Consider the following 24,235-nt stretch of genomic DNA (forward strand, 5'->3'; position numbering starts at 1 on the left):
GTTTCCAGAAGCATACAAAGTTACATTGAGGTTTTTTTATTGCAATACAATATACAGTCTATGAAACTTCAATTATTATTACAAAACATGAACATAAGAACCTACTGAGGATACGCATAGCATGGGACCGCAGAAAAACAGCATCTTAAAACTACTCACAAAATCTTGCAAATATAATGGTAACTTAATGGCAAAATATATAAGAAAGCAAGTTAATTTTTGTGAATTGGATTCAACAAAATTTATTTTGAAGTAATATTTTTTTTAAAATATCTGAGACCCTCCAAAACATTCAAAATCCTTTGATCCTGGAAGAACACCTAGAAAATTAAGCTTGCTTAGGAATCATTGAAGCAAAACACACCCTTAGGAAGTTGCTTGATATGAGAGAGAATTCTACTGAAGACTTCTCTCCACCCTTCACTTTTAGTACATCATTCCCTCTATTTCTGATGATCAGAGGTAAGTGTTGTTGCTTATTTAGCCAAAACAGCACTATCCACACACTAGATGGAGGTATTAGCAGGGCCAAGGAAAGTCCAAACAATATTTAGGGAGGAAAATACCCTAAGGGGGGACTCAAAAGCAGCCCAATGAGGAGTGAGATGCTCAGTGGCCCCAGAACACTGACTTGACCTTTTAGGGAAGGGGGAAAAGAATGGAAAACCGAGGTGTGTATGGGGTGGGTGGGGGATTGAATAGACAATTGTGGAAAAGGTCATGGCTGGCTGATCGAAGCAGTGAACAGGACTACTCCATGGTGCAGTATTTTATTGCACGTCCCAGGTGTTTACACTACAAACCAACTGGCCCTGTTGTCAAACTACACTTCCCATACCTGGCTTCTGTAGAATATTCAGTCATCAAAAAACCTTATCTGACATGCCCCATGATCAGTCATGATGTTGGGCAATGTCACAGATTGTGCTTGCTTACAATCTACACTTACAACCCACACTCCATGCACCCACACTTTTCCTGGGTCTTTCAGTCCCAAATCCAGATTGGAAGGATGGATCAAACTTGGCCTCGTTACTGCTTAGTCCTAGTTCCAGATCTTCTTCTTCTTCTTCTTCTTCTTCTTCTTCTTCTTCTTCTTCTTCTTCTTCTTCTTCTTCTTACTACTACTACTACTACAACATTTGTTATTATTACATTTATATCCTGTCCTTTTTTCCTCTTGCAATTAACCTAAGGCGATGTCAGGGTGGACACTGAGCCCACAGAATCCCAGAGTAGTTCTGATTCTGAGGAAGAGCAGCCGCTCCTGGGAGAGGAGCGCGCTCATCCTTCCCAGGACCAACAGCTGGCAGTGATTCCTCCCACCGGTATTCCTGGCATAGATAGCAGTCCCAGGAGTGAGAGAGCGCGGGAAGAAGACTTGCTGGACGCGCGACACCGACACAGGGAGCGGCGCCAAATGGAGGGCGCGGAAAGGAGGCGTAGTGCCTGGTTCGCGCGCAAACAACGGTTGCGTGCAGAGGATCCAAGGGAAAAGGGGAGGGACTCTCCCTAGCCCAAAAGTTCAGGGTCTGCCAGTGATTCTCCTTCAAACGGGGACCAACTGTTCCAACTTAGGGCATTAGTACTCCTCTGCTCATAGCTAGTTGCTAACAGTAGAGTTGTTAAGTTGTAAAAGAGGAATAAAGCTTTGAAAAGAATCCCTTTGTCTGTGTCTGGACTTGGCTACTGGATTAGACTGAAAGAGGCCGCCAAGGAGCCCTTGACAGGCAGCTTCCATGGGCATCCTCCTCCTCCATTTCATCCTCACAAGAACCGTGTGAGTTAGGTTAGGCTCAGAGTCAGTGAGTGGCCCAAAGCCACCCAGTGAGCTTCATGGCTGAGTGGGGACTAGAACCCAGATCTCTCAGGTTCCAGTCCAACACTATCCACTACACCACACTGTCTTTATGAACAAGTTGAAAAGCATTGGTCCCAATACAGATCCCTGCTAGCTAAAAGCTATCTAGAAGTTCAATATGTTTGAAAATATATTTTAAAACTTAAGCAGGAAAACAGTGGATACCCTTTTAAGTTGTTAAACAAATGAAATCCTGCCACGCAAGAAGTTTCAAGATATGAATAGTTTATAAAGAAAATTAAATGCAAAAGAACATCATATACAGAAGAAAAATGTGAAACATTCAATGATTACAAAGAAAATACATGTGTACACTATGCAAAATACACTACAGTTTAACTCTTGCTAAGGCCTATTAAAAAAAAAAAAACAATGTTAGTAGGCCCAATGTTATTAGGCCCAAGACAATGTTAGTAGGCCTAAGTAAGCCCAGTAGAAGTTTCAGTTGTACTTAGCTGTACCTAAACTTCCACCAAACTAGTTAAATGCAGTGTCTGAAGCTTTCAGCTATATAGCAGTATGGTCCAAACTTTTAGAGTAAAGGAAGGGAGAGAGGGGTGGAGGGGCAGGCTGGTGGAGGGGCAGGCAGGAGAGCAGGGAATTAAAAAGAATGTATAGCTACCTCTGATGGCTGAAAGTGAGGAGGAGCTGAGGAACCTTATGATGAAGGTGAAAGAAGAAAGTGCAAAAGCTGGGTTGCAGTTAAACCTAAAAAAAAAACAAGATTATGGCAACCAGCTTGATTGATAACTGGCAAATAGAGGGAGAAAACGTGGAGGCAGTGACAGACTTCGTATTTCTAGGTGCAAAGACTACTGCAGACGCTGACTGCAGCCAGGAAATAAAAAGACATTTACTTCTTGGGAGGAGAGCAATGACAAATCCTGATAAAATAGTTAAGAGCAGCGACATCACACTGACAACAAAGGTCCGCATAGTTAAAGTAATGGAATTCCCCGTAGTAACCTATGGCTGCGACAGCTGGACCATAAGGAAGGCTGAGCGAAGGAAGATAGATGCTTTTGAACTGTGGTGCTGGAGGAAAATTCTGAGAGTGCCTTGGACTGCAAGAAGATCAAACCAGTCCATACTCCAGGAAATAAAGCCAGACTGCCCACTTGGGGGAATGATACTAAAGGCAAAACTGAAGTACTCTGGCCACATAATGAGAAGACAGGACACCCTGGAGAAGATGCTGATGCTAGGGAAAGTGGAAGGCAAAAGGAAGCGGGGCCAACCAAGAGCAAGATGGATGGATGATATTCTGGAGGTGACGGACTCGACCTTGGGGGAGCTGGGGGTGGCGACGGCCAACAGGAAGCTCTGGCGTGGGCTGGTCCATGAAGTCACGAAGAGTCGGAAGCGACTGAATGAATAAACAACATAGCTACCTCTGCAGATCCCAAGCAGAGATCTAAAGACCAGATTTCATGGACCCAGAGGAAGGGTGAAAGAGACCTCTCCAAGAATCCAGAGTGTAAAACTCAGCAAAGTCCAGGTAGGGAAAATTAATCCAGGTAGAGAGTGAAGACAAAATTTTAAATTGAAAAGTGTGGTGAAGCCCATGCTTCACCAGTGAGCGAGATAAAATAGCAGGCAAGAACTACACTAAGCTGCTCAAGCACCAGGTCCCTGGCTCAAAGAAACTGGCTTGGGGAAGCCTCAAAGCCAAGAGAAAACATTTTCAAAAAGAGAAAAGATGACTCTTCTTCTCCCAAAAGGGAGGCAAGAACCAAAAAAGCTCTCAAAACAAATCAAAATCTGCTAATAAAGTTCAGAGATAAGCAAAAGGTAAAAATCAAGCAAACCAGGTTGGAACAAATGTGGTTCTTGTCTTTTTCACAGGGCACTGTTGTTTTCTTTAATCCCCTGGCAGCCCACAATTTTCTGCTTTTTGGTTGGCTCTTTTCTGTAGTTGCTAACTGGAAAATTTGGTTCTGAATGACATATGGGGGGCGGGGAGAAACCTGCAGGGAAAGTTTCTCATTGTTTTAAGTAACTGATGTTACTCTAGGCCTTATGAGGGTACATGTGAACACTCCAGACTCATGGAGCTGCTAGCTACAGTGAGTAGCAAACGTAACTTTTTCTCATACTGCTCCATGGCTTGACCACAGCTTTGTCAGCATGTCTGCCTGCTTCTCAAACTCCAGGCAGAAAAACTTTCTGCCCTCAAGGAAAGACAGGCCTGCTTATAAAGCAAAGTTTCACTCCCATTCCATGCCATAGCTTCCTTCTAATCCCTCTGTTCCCAGCACTTGAATCCAGAAAGGGACCTTAGTAACAAAAACAATGAAGGGGAAAGGGGAAGCAGAGGAAGAAGGGGAGCAGCTGGGAGTGCAGACCAGTAAATAGAAGCAGTGGGGTCTGGTCATGCTGAGGGGATTGTTTGTCTGCGTACACACACACAGAGGACCCAGAAACTCAGTTGCTGCTTTTTCTCTACATGGCAATTATTCCCCACACGCACACCCCTCAACGTTCCGAGTGCCGGCTTATGAAATCTCATAGGGATTCATTATACCAATAAGAATTATTTAAAAATAAATAAATTGGATTAAAAAAAAAGAAATTCCATTCCACCAACTACAATAGAAAGGGAATAGGAAAACCATATATGGTTTCATATATAGCTTCCAGCTTTTGGCAAATGATGGACAGAAACAGTTGCTAACATGTTTTCAGTGCTAAAACTGCGTGACCAAATATTGATTTTATTTTTTCTGTTAACTTCCCTTTCTCCCTCAGTCTTTAACCAATCTTCCTGAAGTTTTCAGATTATGTAAAATAGACATTTCTGTCTGGCACGTACAATTTTCAGGAAGATTGGTGAAAACCTTTTGACTTTATTAAGGTTAGAATAACCCATCACCCTGACTTTCATTTAACATGGTGGAATCCTTTTTCGACTGATTGCCTTATCTATTGGAGGAGGCACAATGGTGCCTCCAGTAATATTGGACAAAGGCTTCAAGCAGTGCTGGGGAATACTGTATTTTATCATGAATTTTATTGTTAATCACCTTAGGAGCCTTTGGCTGAAAAGTGGGCTATACAATTGAAAAACTAAATATCTGAATACTTATAAACACTAGGCCCTAAAATGAGAAAATAAATTCTCTACCAGAGACAAAATATATGTAAATTAGCACACAACTGAGCTTGGTATGAGATCATGGAATTTTATTTGCAAGCTGAGACCTATAATATTGGGACAGTAAATGACTTGTTGCACCGTAAGAAAAAAAAGATCCCAGAAAGCTTCGGTCTGTAACAGCCTATTGGTAAAGAGAGATGTAACAGCTATTGCTGTTATTTTCTATTCTACTTCCCAGGTTTGATCCAAGTAGGGAAAAATGAGATGAGCAAAGTGCTCCCTCTTTCCTGCTTGTGCTCTACTGTGATCCCCCCATGACCATTGGTCACAACTGAAAACTAATCCAGAAGCAGCGATACTTGGTGCCCATAGTAGACTTTGGAAGAGAAATGTGAAATAAGCGGGAAGCATTCCAAATTAGCAACTTTCCTTATAATGCACGGTACTTAAGAGGGATGATCACAGTAACACAAAAGTTGTTGCAAATGTTTTAATTGCTAAGGATGTTATTGTAAGGATTTTTTTCTGTTTTATTGTTTTGTAACATAATGGTGCAAGTGCCCTCAAATCCTGATAGGATAAAAGTATATAAACAAACAGGTATAGAAAGCTAGAAAAATACTTTTATAACATGAGATAGGCATTGATTTTTAATGTTATCCTCAAAAGCATCGTATTATGAATAAAGTTATCTCGAAAATCCACACTACTACAGAAAACTTTCTAATTTTCTAATTATTTTACCCTGAAGGTTATGGTGGTAGACTTGACTGCCTTCTCTCCAAATTCTGCCAGTTTCCATCATCTCTGTTACCCACTGCATTTCTATCTTTGAAGGTGACTGTGTTACACTCTGAATTCCTGTATTACTGTTCTTCCCCTCCCCTTCCTCGCTTCTGCTCAAGACTTTGCCTCCTTCTTAAACCTAAAATTGAATCCATCCACTCTGACCTAACTTTCTTTCTTGCCTTTCCTCCTCTTCCAGCTCTCCACCATACAGCACTTGGTGACTGTTTTCTTTTTTTAAACGTCCCCCCACTTTCAGGGTGTGGAATTGGGTTGGGAATGGGGGGGGGAGGATTAATCCTTTCTTCCCGGAGCAACCTAGCTCCAATCCTAACTGGGACTATGCACAGTTACACTAAAGAAAATAAAACGCAGGCTGAGCTATACACTATGCAATTAACATAGCGTGAAATTTGACATTCTTTCTCTCTGGTCTCATTTTTAAGCACTCATTTCCATCCAGCACCCTGCTGACAAAATTATTCACCACTCTCATTGCTCTATGTGACACCCCTGCTTAAATCCCTGCCACTCCTGGAGCTTACACAAGCTCCTTATCCTACATTCAAATCCCTCTAGAAAAGAATTCAAGACTAGAATTGTGTTAGTTTTCAATATAAACTAAATCATGTCAGGAATTAATTACTACGTTTGTACACTCTTAAAAAGCAATAGCGTGGGGCAGTAAGTGGGCTTTTTGATATAGTCTTACACTATAGCAACGTGAAAGCACGTCCCTGGAACCCTACAGAGGCAGAGCAGCTCTCTCTCTCTCTCTCTCTCTCTCTGTGTGTGTGTGTGTGTGTGTGTGTGTATAAGTTTCAGGGGGAAAGGAACTGACTTCCTCCCCATAGTGCTTTGCAGTGGAACAGGGCTGTCAAGATTTCGTTACAAGTGGGTGCAGTGTAACACCTAGTTTCCTCCTGATATTGTGAACTTGGATGTATTCTCTTTTTAAGAAAAACATAAAATCCTATTGGTGCTACTTGCGATTCTGATTTTGAACCTAAAAGCTGTAAAAGAAAATGGCATGGTATCACTGTCAATGTCATGCAAGCAAGATCATAATAACACTATATGATATAGTATCATACTAAGTCATCATTCTGATGACTTATAAAATAAGATTTTCAATGGGACAATTATTCTTTAATGTGACTAAAAGGTAAGACTGAAAGCACCATAACGTTAGAGCATTTTTCTCTTCTGATAGCTCCAACATTCATTCTGTGGGAAAATAGAGTTAGCTATACTTACTGCTGGGCTTGATTTACTGATCATTCCATTATTGTTTCTGTTAATAATCACTACTAAATGATAATGTATCTCTAACAGTGCAATCCTATGGCTATCTACTCAGAAATAAGTCCCATTGAATTCATTGGGGCTTACTCCCAGTTAAGTAGGTATAAAATTGCATCCTAAAGCACCTACAAAAAGAAAGAGGTGATCATTAAAAAATCAACAACCCAGTACCCAGGCTTTGCCCTCAGGCGTACAACTGAAGAAACTATACATGTGAAGGAAGGGGGAGAGAAAGGAAAAACCTGAGTGTGATGTGAGTGTGAAGCAGGATCTCTTGCCAACCTCGTAAAAAATAGCAAACAACAGTATACAGAACTGCAAGATAGGTTGTGATGAGGATCTACTGAACTACTGGTAGGTCAATAGCAATCAAATTTAATCTATGGTAATATATTTTTCTTTTTTCCATTAATGAGCTATTTTTACAGTTAATACTTTATAGTAGTTCATTTGGTTAACTGGTGCATGAAATCTAAGTTGACTTACATTGTAACCAAATGTTGACAGCAAGTCACACATTAGACTGAGATGTAATAGAACCACTCAGTTGTAGGTAGTGACTTGTGACTCATAAACCAAGACAGTTTAAATAAACCCACAAAATAAATGCAATGTTTGTATAGTTGGTGTTGTGTTCCAGTAATGCTTATTTACTGAAACGTTGTGTGAATGTGTTTTGAAATGAGGCTTTAAGGCTTAGAAAGTAAATGTCCATAAATCTAACTTGCACTCTTGCACATACTTTTCAAATATAGCTGTCACGTACATGAGGTCAATCAATGATGCCAGATCACCCCATGTATTTTACATATTGACTGGGTTCACATGACATGACAATCCACTGTGGGCAGCCAGCCATGGTTAGTTGTTGCGTCGCCAAACCTAGAGCACTTTCTGTGGAGTGGCTTATTTTTCGTGAACAAGCCACACCAAGAACCCATGACTTGTTGTAGAGTCATTCTCTCTCACAATAGGTTCTCATGTCATCCAAACCCAGGAGAGTGATTTGATCGTGGGTTGCGGTGATCAGCTCCAGAGCTGGTTGGCAAGAACAGCAAAAAAGCCCACACCACTCACTTTTCACCATCTCACCAGTGCTTGCCCTTCCACTGATGCCAAAGCAGCACTTTGGAAGGACTGTCACTCGTTTCCCGGCGTTCTTTTCGGTGCCTCAAAAAATGCGCAACTGGGGTCATTTATTATTGTTCTTTGTTGTTGTTGTTGTTGTTGTTGCCCAGCTAATCCAGAAACGGGAGACATTAACTCCCCCACCTTTTCGCAGAGCCTTTTCAAAGCACTTATTGCTGCAGCTATTGTGATTCCCTGTCAGTTTTGTAAAAAATCCTGAGAAGGCAGCTGCATGGGACGGACTGAATGGGGCTCCACTGGGCGGGGGGGAAATACTGCTGGTGCTGGCACTTCATTTGCTCCCTCCCGTTCTGCCACCCTCTAAGCGTGGTTTTTTTTTTTTTTTTTTAACTATGAATATTTGCACATTTTTTGAGACTGGGAATTAAGGGGAAGGGAAATGTACACAAATTTAAGGTCTGGGAAGTAAATGGAGGTGAAATTTGTACACCTGCAGTAACTGCTCTGTTACTGCAGATGTGAAAATTTTACCTCCATTTACTTCTCAGCCCTTAAATTTGTACTCATTTCGCCTCCATTTACTTACCAGCCCTTAAATTTGCATACATTTCTGCATTTTTTAAAAAGCTGTCAAGAGACTGCAGCAGCCACAGCAGTACGTGCTCTTAAAAGGCGCCATGGAAAGGGCGAGGGGAGTTAATATCTCCACTTTACAGAGTAGCTGGGGACTGGGGGAAGTGTTCAAAAGTTGGGGGACATTGAGAAGTGTCAGTTCAACACTTAAAAGCAAGAGGATCACATCCCCAAGGGGGAGATATTATCGCCCTCTCCTTTTGGTGCACCTACTCCTTTGGCTTCCCCTCCCCCCATGTTTGGTGCTTCTGAATTGCAGCACCAGGACCCTCCTTTCCCTTAGTTATTATTTCTCCCCCAGTTCTTCACAAATTAGCCTATATACAATCTTGTCAATTTCCCTGCACCTTACCTACTCCCCTTCTCCACTCCCTTTGACAGCTGAAACAGACAAGGAGATTGACAAGGCAAGGCTACACATATCAGACAGTTGGGAACTTGCCAAAGACCACCACCACCACTAAAATAATAATAAGAAAAAATTGCAACCCCAATTGCACATTTTTAAGATACCGTTTTTTTTAAAACGAAAAAAAAAGCTGGAGAACAAAAAGGGGTAGTGATCACAGCAACCCCAATTGTGCATTTTTGAGGGGCTGAAACATTTTAAAAAGCCAGGGAATGGAAAAGGGTAGCGATCAGACCAGGGAGGGGGAAATAAGATGGGTTTTGCTACAAAATCCCCTGGGTTATGTGCTGGAGCCAGTTGGAGGACTGAGGGTGAAGGAGGGGGAGAACAAGCCATGGCAAGCTCAATTGTCTGTTGGGCATACCATGGGTTGTTCTGTGAACAACCAACCCACTGTGGCTTATTAGCAGGGTGGATTATCATGGTGTGCAAACCTGTCCATTCAGGCAAATCAATGTTTCCCTCCATTATTAAGTTGGAAAAGAATAATATAAACATGGGCCTGTCTCTGAACTTAGCTTTTCCAGCTGTCACCTGCTTTCCCTTCCCTTCCCTGAGATCCAATTCCTCCGTTACTTTTAGCCTGCTATCTATGGATCTCTATTCAATATGAGCTTGCTGTATTTTATTTGTTATGATGAGAGACAATATGACCTTAGATGCACCTGCATTTGACTTCAAGTCATTGAAAATTGACTTGATTTGTGTCTAGGAATTACTGGTTCATCTAGAAATTGTTGTAACTTGCTTCAGGCAAGGATATTTTATTCTTCTTCCAAGCCAAAAAATTACACAACTCAAAGGATATAAAAATCTGTGTCAAATGCCTAGCTAATACATATCTCTTGTTCTCCAGATAGCTTTGAATTAAAGGAACAAACTTTCATATTGCCATCTGACTGTTTATTTGTCCTTTCAAAAAGGAAAAATCTTGGAGACGTGGACAACCTGAGTATCCTGTATCAAGAGAGTGACCTGGCTCGTACGTAACGACAACCCAGAATATGGGCTGAGTATGGGTAGTTGCTGAATCTTGGGTAGTGTTACGTGCGAATCCTGCACTATAGTTTAATTATGACTCAAACACCAATATAGTCCACTTCCCATTCTCTGCTATCCTTTCTTCATCTTGCTCCCTTCCCTACCATTGTTTGACTCCTGCTGGTCTCCTTCTCCTTCTATATACCTGGCTGCTGTTCTAGACCTAATTGATATGTTGGTCATATGGAGGAGCAGCTTTGCCACGACAGCCATGCCACAAAAGTAATTCATAGGTTAATTCTGTGATATAGTTGGTGTGGCAAAGCTCCTCCTTCATGGCTTCTATAACACATCAGTAATGTATGACTGTCATCATGTTGGATTGCCTGGGTCATGTGGGCACAACCCCTGCCAGAGTCAATAGCCTGTTGCAGGGGAGGTGTTGATATGGGAAACAGCAATATGATCTGATATATCCACATGATTTCGAAACATCAGTACTTACTGGACCAATGAGATGTGGGGAAGGACACTTAAGTGGTGGTAAATAATAACTCTGTAAAGACACAACCTCAGCCCCCATTACAAAAGACATCTCTGCATGTATGTACATTCTGAGAGTCAAACTAATGTGTGCCGGGGGGGAGGGAGGGGAAAAAGTCACCATTGGTGTCACTCGATATGTTTTTCTTCTTTTTAACACCTCCTCCCACCCACTTCCAGGGCGGAAGCTATTTCAGAGAAAAAATTGTGAGGGGGAAGGTTTAACCCTCTCCTCCAAGAGCATGTTGGTCCTGATTCAAATCAGGGTTGTGTGCGCTTACAGCAAAGAAAAAGACAAGCCTCAATGATACACTATGCAATTAGTGTATTATCTAGTTTGGCTCTCATTCTAAACTTCAAGCGTTTATCTTCTTCTATGCAATGCATACATTTGCTACTAAAACCTCAAACGGGGGATGACATTACAGAACAACCAACTGCAGCAACACCATAAAAGCAAAAACATTCTACCACATCAACACCCCCTAACCAACACCAACCCCCAGTCAAGCCCACAAAACTATCATATCTGAATAATATTAAAGGCAGTATTTTCTCCAAGGCAAACTACAGTTCTTTGCATGTAGAGCTGATTTTTTTTAGTCTTTTTTTTAGTCTTTAATATATCAGTTCCTATGGTAACTTAAGATGAACGGATTGTTCACAGGCTTCAAAATATTTCTGTTAACCATCTTTTAATATTCCAGGACAGGGACTGTTTAAAAAAAGCTTTATGATATATTTATAAAGTTATTTTATCCTGACTGTCCCTGAGGATTATGACAATATTCTCTTGTCATAATCTGATCTCCATCCTGAATGGATATCTGTTATAAATATTTAAGTTGTGACACAATGAACACTTAAGTGGTGGAATCTAGATAACTATACCCTTACAGATTCCCATGATTACAACTACAATACAGAGCCCATGATAGGGGTTAGAAGTTGCATATGATGGCTATAAGCCAAAAGACTGTGCAGTGAATTCCATGCACACAGTAAGGCATTTGAGCATCCTCTTTCTGGAAGCATTCTCCATGCTGCCTGAGAAGCTGCTCTTGGAACTTGGGGGAACTTTGGGAAAGGCCTTCAATGCACACCAAGGAGCTACATTCTGAAAAATAAGTTCCAATCAATGCACAGAAGCATTTGTATGTGCTGCAGGGCTCTTGGGTTCTCAAGATCTAGAATTCATGGCTTTTTGGAATCTAGTTTATCTGCCACAGCATAACTGCACAACTGATCAGGTTCCCATCTTCCAGGGAATTCAGACCCCAGTTATGATAGACTCTCTCTGTAAGACAATGAGGGGGTCTTGAACCATGGTTTCCAACAGCCAGTCTCTAGTGCCTTACCGCTTGCTCCACCAGCATTCTGGATCCTCAGGAGGCCAGGCAGACTAGGCCTTAGGGCAGGAGTAGCTAACCCAGTGCTCTCTAGATGTTTTGGACTGAAATTTGCATAATCTCTGACCATTGGCCACGTTGGCTGGGGCTGGTGGAAGCTGTTGTCCAAAACATCTGGAGGGCATTAGGTTACCTACCCCTGCCTTAGGGGAAAGCATGTCATCAAGGCTGCAGATCCAGCCTGATGACAGTCAGCTGATCTCCCAGCTTGAAGACGGCTGGCTGACTCCTCACACCAATCAAGACATCCTAGGCCTTATAAAGACCTTGTAGCCAAGGCAGCTTTCCAGTCTGAGCACCTTATCTTGGCTATGAGGATGCTGTTGACTTATGCTGGTGCAAGGTTCCATATTTTAGGCAAAAAATAGAAAGAAACAAGAAGTAAATATAGAGACAAACAGAAAAGCTACATAGACCTAAAAGCAGTATGAAACAGGAAGATTAAACTTATGTAAAACTCTTAAAGAAAATAAAAAAGATCTTTGTCTAGTGATGAAAAGACAGTAAGGTAGGAGCAAGGTGAACCTGAGGACAGCATTCTACAACTAGGGTGCTTCTTGGAAGGCCCTCTCAGAGGTTTATCACTGAGCTATGATTCCTCTCCCCATCTTACAATATTCAGAGCTTCTGCTTTCTGCACTGCAAAGTGAGAGACCAACACTTCCCTACAAATCTTGGAGGTCCAGAAAGATTGACCAAGGGAGGGTCTCTTACCACTGATAATCTTCTGAGTAAATGTGTGGAGCCCTGCCTATGTGGCAGTTGTAATGTAAGTGATTGCTGCTCTAAATAGTACTGTCTTGATGGACAAAACATTTCAGTGACATGAAGCATGTATAAACCAGCAATGTCGGCCCACTACTCATCAACGCTTGTGTTGACTTCTCTCATTAGGAGGTTGCTCCAAAGAGTTGCACGCACTGACCGGGTTCTCACAATCACTCAGCCCACCATGGCTTATTTAAGTCATAGTGGGTTGCAGCACATGCTGGCCAGTGGGGGGTTGCCATAGTTTGTCATATTGTCCGAACCCAGGAGGCAAGGGTTATTTGAGGGTTAAACAACCTTCAAATAACCCATAGTCTGCAGTAGGGTTATTTGTGGGTTGTTTAACCTTCAAACAACCCCTGCCACCCAGGTTCAGATGACACAATGGCCATGGCAGCCCTCACCCAGGTTGAATATTCAAAAGGACCGCTGGCATGCACCACAAGCCATGGTGGGCTGCGGTGATTATGCAATTTGGCCTTCTGTGAAGGCATTTTAATCTGGAAGTCTTTAATTTGGAAGGGCCTCCAAGATGATGGCCATTATCTAAGAAAATGTGGTAAACTGTCAGTAACCAAAACATAGTGGTCTACGCAGCAGTTTATGTTAAATATTTCTAGAATTTGGTAAATTCTCTGATCTTTTGGAAACATCACATCACTTAAGATTACCTCTGGCTTCAGATAGCTGTCAAAGAATTGTGCAAAATATCTGCTAGCTTTCAGCTCCTTGGTTGCATATGGTTGCTTGGAAACATAACCCCCTTGGCCCCATCTCTTTGACAGGCACTTTATCTACTTTCAGCTACATATGACACACTGATATCCAGATACGCATCTTCTCCTCTTCACTTGATATTCTCAGCAGAGAAGTGCCTGGGACAATTCAGTTTGCATGTGTAATGAAAAAAGTCAGTGAAGCATTAAGTTTCTGGCACAGCCACAATATTCTCATGCACCAAAGGCAACTTTTAAGATAAAGTACTTTTATTTGCCTGTACTCTCAAAAGAAATTTGAATTTATTTTAGCTTTTATTGTACCGAATATCAAATATAGGTTTTGTTCTGACAGAGGTAGACTGTTGTTGTTCAGTCGTTAAGTCGTGTCCGACTCTTCGTGACCCCCATGGACCATAGCACGCCAGGCCTTCCTGTCCTCCGCTCTCTCCCGGAGTGTGCTCAAGTTCATATTCATTGCATTGGTGATGCTATCTAGCCATCTCATCCTCTGCCGTCCCCTTCTCCTTTTGCCTTCAATCTTTCCCAGCATCAAGGTCTTTTCCAGGGAGTTTTCTCTTTGCATTAGGTGGCCAAAATATTTGAGCTTCACCTTCAGTATCTGTCCTTCCAATGAGCAGTCAGGGTTGATTTCCTTTAGGATTGACTGATTTGACCTCCTTGCAGTCCAGGGGACTCATAAGAGTCTTCTCCAGCACTACAGTTCGAAAGCATCGATTCTTCGGCGCTCAGCCTTCCTTATAGTCCAGCTCTCACACCCATACGTTACTACTGGGAAAACCATAGCTTTGGTTATACGGACCTTTGTCGGCAAGGTGATGTCTCTGCTTCTTACTATGCTGTCTAGATTTGCCATAACTTTCCTCCCAAGGAGCAAGCATCTTTTAATTTCATGGCTACAGTCACCGTCTGCAGTGATCTTGGAGCCCAAGAAAATAAAATCTGTCACTGCTAGGTAGACTGTAGGAAGGTGGTATTCTAATTTACAATGGTTGGCACAGTCTCCCCTCTCCATATTTAAATTGCAGTGACTAGTTTAATTGTCTCATGCTTTAAATCAGCCAGGAAACACTTTTGGGTAAGTGAGTGTTATTTCTCTTTGCTTGGGAAAATTGCATGTATACATAATGCAACACAAGCATCAGAAATCTGCATAGTCTTTTTTAAAAAAACCTGCCAGCTTCTTCTCTGAATCAGTTGCCCTCTTTAGTAATTCTAGCTACCTTTGAGAAGTTAATTAACTTTTTCAAAAATTGCAATAAATTCTTCTATTTTGTCAAGCCTATGCTCCCTTAAGTAGACAGTAAGATCCCATTACTGACAACCTGGCAATTTGCTGCTCTATCCAGAAAGGACAGACAAATGTAACCAGCTGCATATTTCTGGTTCATTTTATCTAGTAAAAGATAAGAAGTTGTAACTGACAAAATGTATCAAAGCTTCATAACTTTCTACTTTGGAGTGGGGCAGGGACTGAAAATCAGCCCCCCCTGGATTTATATGACTATAGTGACTGCAATTGTTATATGATTGCTTTGCTCCTTAAAACACTCTTCATGAGCTCTCCTCATGACACCCTTTTCAACAAGTGTGGTTAATGCACTTCCCGTCATCACCACGTGTGAAAGAGACATTTGTCCACAAATTTTAAAACTTCCCAAACCAGGCCATTATTAGCTGAGGGCAAAACAACATGTGGCAATTTTTTTATTTTGCAAAATGCAGTCACAGAGGCTGCAGTCTTCCTCAGAAAACATGTGCCAAGGTGGGAAATGGGTTTTCTTAACCCTTTCCCCTCTAGATATTTTCTTCTGACTAGATGGACCCTTGGTCTGATACAGCATGGCTCTTCTTATGTTCTTAACACATAAAGCTGACTGCCAATAAAGCAACTGACCAAAAAGCTAGGCTCTAGGGCTTTAACAAAGGTTTCCCCCTTTTAATAAAGATCTTTATTCTGTGAAGCCAGTAATTGGGCACAGCTCTAGTAATTTCATGTTCTCACCCACTGATTACTGACCTTATAGTGTTTGAAACTAAAATTATAGTCTGAAGCTTTAGCAGCATGTTGCAGTTTAATGTGAACTCATTATTGGACAACTAGAAAAATTTTATGCAGCTTTCAGCTTCTCATTTTCTTTTCCATATAACATCATCAGTTTTTACTCCACCTTTCCACTCTCCCACTGAATGCATTCAGCAATCCCTTGGGGAGCCATAAGTGCCTGAATGTCCCATTCTTCACCAAATTCAGCTACCATCAGATGACCAGATCTCCCACATGGCTGAAGGCAGTTTGAAAGAGGGATTACCGCCTATCCTAGGGGCTGTCTTCACGAGTGATTTAGTGCAAAGTTAGATCAATTTGAGTTCCTTCACGACAGATGACATCATCACCAATCCGCCGCCAACCAGCCGCTTCCCTCTTTAAAAGCTGCATTTTCCGAAACTCCTTTTACTCCGTCTTTTTACTGAAAGCAGCTCCCTGGCAGCTTTACCACAGTGTTCCATGTGTGCCCCCACCTTAAATCCTGGGCATGCCTCTGACATGGTCAAGGGGATGGGACATCCCATTCCCTCTTGTTTCCCCAAAGGAATAGTTTTCCCATTCCATTGAGAAAATCCCCAGGAGCGCAGCAGCGACCCCTCACATTACCGCAGTAGTGGGGGCACTAAATCACCTTAGGTAGCCTGCTTTTAATCTTTAACAGATCCCCCCCTTCTCTGCATGTTTACTCAGAAGAAAGAAAGAAATCTTGCTCCCCTGCAGTGGAAGGTTTAAAGGCTAACTTTAGTAACTTGCCTAAAGTGCTCTTTCGCTTCTCTGATGCTCTCTTAAATCGCTATTGTGATGTTATGCTTCTTTGATGTCCTGTAGTTTCTTTGATGCAGTCATTTCTCCATTGTTATGTAAAGTCCCTTCTCTGCTTTATCACTTATTTCAGGTTTATGGGAGCTTCTCATTATGAGCAGGAAGAGGGAGGGAGGGAGGGAGGGAGGGAGGGAGTTGGAAGCAATAGGCAAAAGTGTACACATGGGGAAAAATGGGGTGGGAACAATAACTCCCAGTAATAAATTGGGGTCGGGGGAGCTCTCAGGAGCCTTCAGATGCTGCACTGGAGAACTGGGGATTTCGGTTTCTTCAGGGAAATCTGCACACATGGGGAAAATTAGTTGCTCTCCATTCATAATGTAGAAGCAGTGCGGAGTCTGGACAGGGGCAGGAAGCAAGCCTCTCTCACTGGTTGAACAGCCCTGTCAGTTTGATGACATTCAGTTCTAGTCCCCCAACCCCACCCAGAAGTATGTTCCTTTCAAGTGCTGAAAACCAGATTTTAAAGGCATGGTACACTCAGCTTATCTTGCTTCATGTGTCCCTGACAGACCAAAGCCGATTCCATGAAAATCCGGGTAATACTCCAATGTGCTTTTCATTCTGTTGTCATGAAGACTCCCCCCCCACCCCTGGTGTGTGCACTCATCCCACTTTTTCTTCTGATAAAAAAGTCTTGCAGGTTTTTGTATTCTTTCAAAACCCTCCAAAACCTTTTTGGCCAAAGGTGAGATTGGAACAAGAAAAATGTGTGTGTACACTACTTTTAATTGTGTACAACAAAAATAGGGGATCAATATGGCCATCCATGTTGCATCAGCATAATAAGCTTTCCTTTAGCTAGGAAGTGACTTAGATTAATCTGAACTTGTCCCCTTACTGGGAAATTACCATTCCAAAATCCCTTTCAGGAAGAGGCCCAAATGGAATAAATTTTAAAGGATTTGCTGTTGAAGAGGCCAAATGCTAAAGGTCTGGGTTTGCAAAAGATGTTGGGGAAGACAGCCTTTCTGGCAGAACCAAACTCAGACAAAGTTTGAAAAAAGTCTTACAGTTATCACGGGGAGCAGCTAGCACTTTAAGGAGAAAAGAGAAAAGATGGAAAGAGGGCCTAAATGTAAGAATGAAGGATGAAAGCAGGGGAAATTTACAAGGGGAAATTTAATAACGTGCTTATTCAATTTACATCAGCTGAAATAGTCTATTGGGAGTACTTCCATTTGCCTTTTGGACTTCCCAAGAATAAATAGTTATACAATTGTGGCCATTGCTCCTAAAGGGGATGTTAAAATCATGACCGCAAACATTCTTACTATGGGAAAAACAGAGACCACTCTGATACAAGCTGGCAAAAAAGCTTTTCACTCAGGACATTCAACAGCACTACTAGTTTCACTACAAGGGATGTGATTCCCAGGGATGGTAGGCAACACTAGCATAGAAAAGAAAACAACACAATGGCTGGAAAAATCTTTCTTAGGAAAATAATAATTATTACAATTATTCATGTAATAATTGGAAGATTTTGAGCGGAGATTTGATTTTATATATGCTTGAAATCTACTCACAGCTGTTTACTCAGTCTTACTGGAGCCCAGGGTAAATCTGGTACTAAAATTGTTCATTCTGGATGAAGTTTGTTTGAATATTAGTAATTCATATTAAACTGACCTTGCTGATCATTATTGGAGGGGGAGGGGATAATCCACAATTAGCTGGGAACAACTGGGACTTGCAACAAAATGTTACGGTGTAGAGTGCTCGTGTTCAGGGTTCCAGCCAGGCAGCTGGAATCTTTTCCAAAAGATTTGTTGTACTTCTGCAAATGTTGTGGTTTTCCTGAACCTGCTGATACCTCCCATTCCTTACAGAGGAGCTTCATACATGCTGCTGTCTAACACTTCAGGATTGTGTAAAGTATTTCATTGGCACTATCCTGATGCTTGGGCTCAAGCATCCATTTTTGTTCCAGAAGGCACAGCTTGGAAAGCTGCCAGGAACACTGTTAAAGTCCTGAACTGCCACAGTGGTACAGGAGCCTTAGAATGTACGTCCTTCCTCCTTGATTAGATTACAGAGGATTGTTCCCTGTAACTGCAGAAACATGCAAATGCCTGCTTAATCAATAAGCTACAACCATGCTGACTAACCCACAAGGCTACCTTTGAACTGGCCAGTCCAGTACTGTAAATTCCCAGTACACTTGGGAATTTAATTGAATCCTGAAGCATCTCCATCTCTTAGGCAGGTCATCAAGGTCCCACAGTACTTGAGCACCTTTGATGACACCTTTTGTGGTTAATATTGCACTATGCTTGTTGTTGTTCAGTTGTTAAGTCGTGTCTGACTCTTCGTGACCCCATGGACCATAGCACGCCAGGCCTTCCTGTCCTGCGCTCTCTCCCAGAGTGTGCTCAAGTCCATATTCATTGCATCAGTTATGCTATCTAGCCATCTCATCCTCTGCCGTCCCCTTCTCCTTTAAGAAGTCTTCTCCAGCACCACAGTTCGAAAGCATAGATTCTTCGGTGCTCAGCCTTCCTTATAGTCCAGCTCTCACACCCATACGTTGCTACTGGGAAAACCATAGCTTTGATTATACGAACCTTTGTCGGCAAGGTGATGTTTCTGCTTCTTATTAGGCTGTCTAGGTTTGCCATAGTTTTCCTCCCAAGGAGCAAGCGTCTTTTAATTTCATGGCTACAGTCACTGTCTGCGGTGATCTTGGAGCCCCCCAAAATAAAATCTGTCAGTGCTTCCATTTCTTCCCCTTCTATATGCCAGGAAGTGATGGGGCCAGATGCCATGATTTTAGGTTTTTTTAATGTTGAGTTTCAAACCAGCTTTTGCCCTCTCCACTTTCACCCTCAACAAGAGGCTCTTGAGATCCTCTTTGCTTTCTGCCATTAGGGTGGTATCATCTGCGTATCTGAGGTTGTTGATAATTCTCCCGGCAGTCTTAATTCCAACCTGTGATTCATCCAACCCGGTGTTTCTCATGATGTAGTCTGCATATAAGTTAAATAAGCAGGGTGACAATATACAGCCTTGTCGTACTGCTTTCCCAGTTTTGAACCAATCGGTTGTTCCATGTCTGGTTCTTACTGTTGCATCTTGACCCTCATACAGGTTTCTCAGGAGACAGGTAAGGTGGTCTGGTACTCCCATTTCTTTAAGAATTTGCCACAGTTTGTTGTGATCCACACAATCAAAGGCTTTTGCGTAGTCAATGAAGCAGAAATAGACTATTTCTGGAATTCTCTTGCTTTCTCCATGATCCAGTGAATGTTGGCGATTTGATCTCTAGTTCCTCTGCCTCTTCAGAACCCAGCTTGTACTTCCGGTAGTTCTCGGTTCACATACTGCTGAAGCCTAGCTTGTAGGATTTTGAGCATCACCTTGCTGGCATGTGAAATGAGCGCAATTGTACGGTAGTTTGAACACTCTTTGGCATTGCCCTTCTTTGGAATTGGAATGTAAACTGACCTTTTCCAGTCTTGTGGCCATTGTTGAGTGTTCCAAATTTGTTGGCATATTGAGTGCAGCACTTTAAGAGCATCATCTTTTAGGATCTTAAATAGCTCTGCTGGAATACTGTAATCTCTACTAGTTTTGTTGATAGTAATGCTTCCTAAGGCCCACTTGACTTCACTCTCTAGGATGTCCAGCTCAAGTTCAGTGACCGCACTGTCATGGCTATCAGGGACATTAAGATCTTTCCTGTATAGTTCTTCTGTGTATTCTTTCCACCTCTTCTTAATCTCATCTGCCTCTGTTAGGTCCCTGCCTTCTTTGTCCTTTATCATGCCCGTCTTTGCACAAAACGTTCCCTTGAGATCTCCGATTTTCTTGAAGAGATCTCTAGTCTTTCCCATTCTATTGTTTTCTTCAATTTCTTTCATTGTTCATTTAAGAAGGCCTTGTCTCTCCTTGCTATTCTCTGGAAATCTGCATTCAGTTGGGTATATCTTCCTCTCTCTCCCTTGCTTTTCGCTTCCCTTCTCTCCTCAGCTACTTGTAAAGCCTCATCAGACAGCCACTTTGCTTTTTTGCATTTCTTTTTCTTGGGGATGGATTGAGTTGCTGGTGGTTTTCCCTATGTTCTTCAATTTAAGCCGAAATTTTGCGATAAGAAGCTCATGATCTGAGCACAGTCAGCTCCAGGTCTTGTTTTGACTGACTGTATAGAGCTTCTCCATCTTTGGCTGCAAAGGACATAATCAATCTGATTCCGATATTGACCATCTGGTGATGTCCATGTGTAGAGTCGCCTCTTGTGCTGTTGGAAAAGAGTGTTTGCTATGATCAACGTGATCTCTTGGCAAAACTCTATTAGCCTTTGACCTGATTCATTTTGTACACCAAGGCCATGCTTGCCTGTTATCCCGGTGATTTCTTGACTTCCTACTTTAGCATTCCAATCCCCTATGATGAAGAGGACATCTTTTTTTGGTGTTAGTTCTAGAAGGTGTTGTAGGTCTTCATAGAACCGATCAACCTCAGCTTCTTCGGCCTCAGTGGTTGGGGCATAGACTTGAATTACTGTGATGTTGAATGGCTTGCCTTGGATTTGTACTGAGATCATTCTATCGTTTTTGAGATTGTACCCCAGTACTGCTTTTCCCACCCTTTTGTTCACTATGAGTGCTACTCCATTTCTTCTAAGGGATTCTTGCCCACAGTAGTAGACATAATGGTCACCTGAATTAAATTCGCCCATGCTTGTCCATTTTAATTCGCTGATTCCCAAGATGTCGATGTTCCATCTTGCCATCTCATGTTTGACCACCTCCAGCTTACCTTGATTCATTGATCTGACATTCCAGGTTCCTAAACAATATTGTTCTTTACAGCATCGGACTTTCTTTTCACCACCAGACACATCCACAGCTGAGTGTCCTTTCGGCTTTGGCCCAGCCGCTTTACTCTTTCTGGCGCTACTTGGAAATTCCCTCTGCTCTTCCCCAGTAGTATATTGGACACCTTCCGACCTGAGGGGCTCATCTTCCGGCATCGTATCTTTTAGCCTTGTGGTACGTTCCATGGGGTTTTCTTGGCAAGAATACTGGAGTGGGTTGCCATTTCCTTCTCCAGTGGATCACATTTTGTCAGAACTCTCCACCATGACCTGTCCGTCTTGGGTGGCCCTGCACGATGTAGCTTATGGCTTCACTAAGTTACGCAAGCCCCTTCGCCACAACAAGGCAGTGATCCATGAAGGGGTTGCACTATTCTACCCTGTGTAATTAGCTAAATACAAATTATTCAAGAGGCAAAGAATCTCCCAGAGCTCTCTTTTCATTCCCTAGGACAAAATTATCATTCCTTTTGTTTTGACCCATCCTGAGGCCTCTGAGTCTTCAAGCTCTTTGTACCCTTTATTTCGAACCTTAGAACTGCCTTGGAGCTTGGGCATTCATTGTTCATTCTTTCTGCTTGGCATCCCTCACACTTGTGTGTCTCAGCTCTGAGAATAACCCAAGGTCCAATTGGTTTTAGTATTGTTCCTTGTGACTCTTTCCTACCATAATTTTCCACTCTACTGCATTGCTTACCCCATGTTTCCAGGATCTCCCACTTTCCTGCCTCAGCTGCCTCAGATAGATCCATTTTCCTTCCAGAGAAAGGTTTACTGCCTGGCAAAGCACCTCATTGAGTTCAGACCTAGGTTCTATGCTTAACATAGCACAACCTGCCAGCAATTTCCAACTGTTCTGGAGCCTGGTAGGGGACTGTGAACTATACATGAGTTGTTGGTTCTGAGTCCAAAGGCAGAATTGGTCCCACAGGGATAGAGTGGCTGGGAAGTGACTACCAAAAAGTCTCAAGCTGAATGACCCATTTTTGAATTTGGCATTAAAGTTGAGAATCCCAAGGATTTCCGAAATAGGACAGTGAGACTATTAACAGGGACTGCCAACATGATCGTATTATGCCAGTGGTATTCCATCTGCACTAGCTGCCAGTCCCTGTCTGGGCCCAATTCAAAGTGCTGGTACTAACATTCAAATCCCTAAACAGCTTGGGGCTGGGCTACCTGAAGGATCGTCTCCTCCCATATACACGTGCCTGGACCCTAAGATCGGCTTCAGTGTCCTGCTCCAGAAGCCCCTGCCAAAGGAAGAGCGGTAGGGTGGCTACTGAGCAGAGGGCGTTTTCTGCTGTGGCACCGTGGTTGTGGAATGAGCTTTCCAGACAGGTTCACCTGGTGCCTACACTGCGCTCTTTTCAGTGCCATGTGAAGACCTTTTTATTCTCCCAGGCATTTTAGTTTTTCAGTTTGTTTTATATCTTGTATTGTATTTTAAATTTCTGCACAGCTGCTAGCTTCTGTTTGGTTATTATTTTTATGCTGTAGTTTTAAACTTTTATATTGTATTTTATTGTCTTGTATTTTATTGTTTTAATTATTGTGAACTACCCAGAGAGCTTCGGTTATTGGGCGGTATAAAAATGTAATAAATAAATAAATAAACAAACATCTGTACCCATAACATTTTTCTAAACTTTTGTAACAAACCAGAAAGTGAAGTCCTTTGGGTTTCCCTTCCTCTGAAGTCAGGTAGTTATAGCTGCTCCTACTCTATTTCTCTTCCTTTCCTCCTAAATCCATTTCCACCCCCACAGCCCACCATTGCCATCAGCACAAGAGTTTTCTTCATTGCATAGCCTTCCCTATTCTGCTATTTTCATAGCACCACTTTTCATATCTGGCAAATGCTAATTTCCCCAATCTCCATTTTTCTCTATCTCTTAGTTAGGCCTATTAGAACGAGTATACTGCTCCATATGCTACAGGGTATATGAACCAAGCCATTTTTTCTTCTCTAACGAATGTGTACGTGTGTGTTTGAAAACAACAATCTGTAAAAAATAAACTCTACGCTTTTGGATTTACATAAGCGTTTGAGCTAATTTCCCCATTTTAGTCATAGCTATTCCCCATTTGTAAGAGCTTAGTGCATAAATATGTCAGACCCGCTTTTGTCATTGCACTTTTGTCATTGCACACATTCTTATGCATGGTAGGTGCCATTTTGGCTGCACAGGAATCTGCAATGTGAAGTTGGGAAACATAGGGAACAAGTGGGACCTGCAATAAAATATTGAGACGTGGAGTGCTTTTCTTCAGGTTTCCAGCCATCCAACCATGCCCTTATCCAGGGTATTCCATTCTGTTCTCTCCCCGTTCCCTGATTTTCCGTTCTGTCCCCCAACAGTTAGTCATCCTGTTGATACCTCCTTTTGTGTGCAGGTGGTACTATTTTGGCTACATAAGTAATGGCACTCACCACGTGAAGTTGAGAAATAGAGGGAATGATGATGAGATGGACTGACAGAAGCATGCCTTACAGCACAAACCTATGCATGTCTACTTAGAATAAGTACTATTGAGTTCACTGGGTCATACTCCCAAGTAAATGTGTATTGGATTGCAGCCTTAATGAGATCATGTGCAAGGCTTTTTTGTCACTGATGTGGGGCAACATTAATGTGGACCTGTATTCTGAAAATTCACAGTCCTATAAAAACTGCCAGCATTTTTTTTTCTCTTCCAAATATCAAAACAACTTGTGTTAACATAAGAGGTGAAATTTGTCTGGAACTGAGAGAAGCCTGTAGGGGGAGAAAGGATAGAAGGATCGTAATACTTCCATCATACTTAGAATCACCCATGGATTTGAGAAGTATTGCTAAAAAGATTTGTCTGTAGTGGCAGATACTGACCAACAATAGCCCATAATATAAAGCAGCCACATAACTAATTTAATCCTCTATATCAC

General features: G+C 42.1%; 1 protein-coding gene across 2 annotated transcripts in view; it reads right to left on the reverse strand.

The window, feature by feature from the left end:
* AK5 (adenylate kinase 5) overlaps window positions 1-24,235 on the reverse strand; it is a 124,137-nt gene that overhangs the window by 28,452 nt on the left and 71,450 nt on the right. The window lies entirely within an intron of this gene.

The sequence above is a fragment of the Heloderma suspectum genome, chromosome 4 (assembly GCF_057233095.1).
Source record: "Heloderma suspectum isolate Gila_16-S chromosome 4, 16-S_ref, whole genome shotgun sequence".
Classification (NCBI taxonomy): Eukaryota; Metazoa; Chordata; class Lepidosauria; order Squamata; family Helodermatidae; genus Heloderma; species Heloderma suspectum.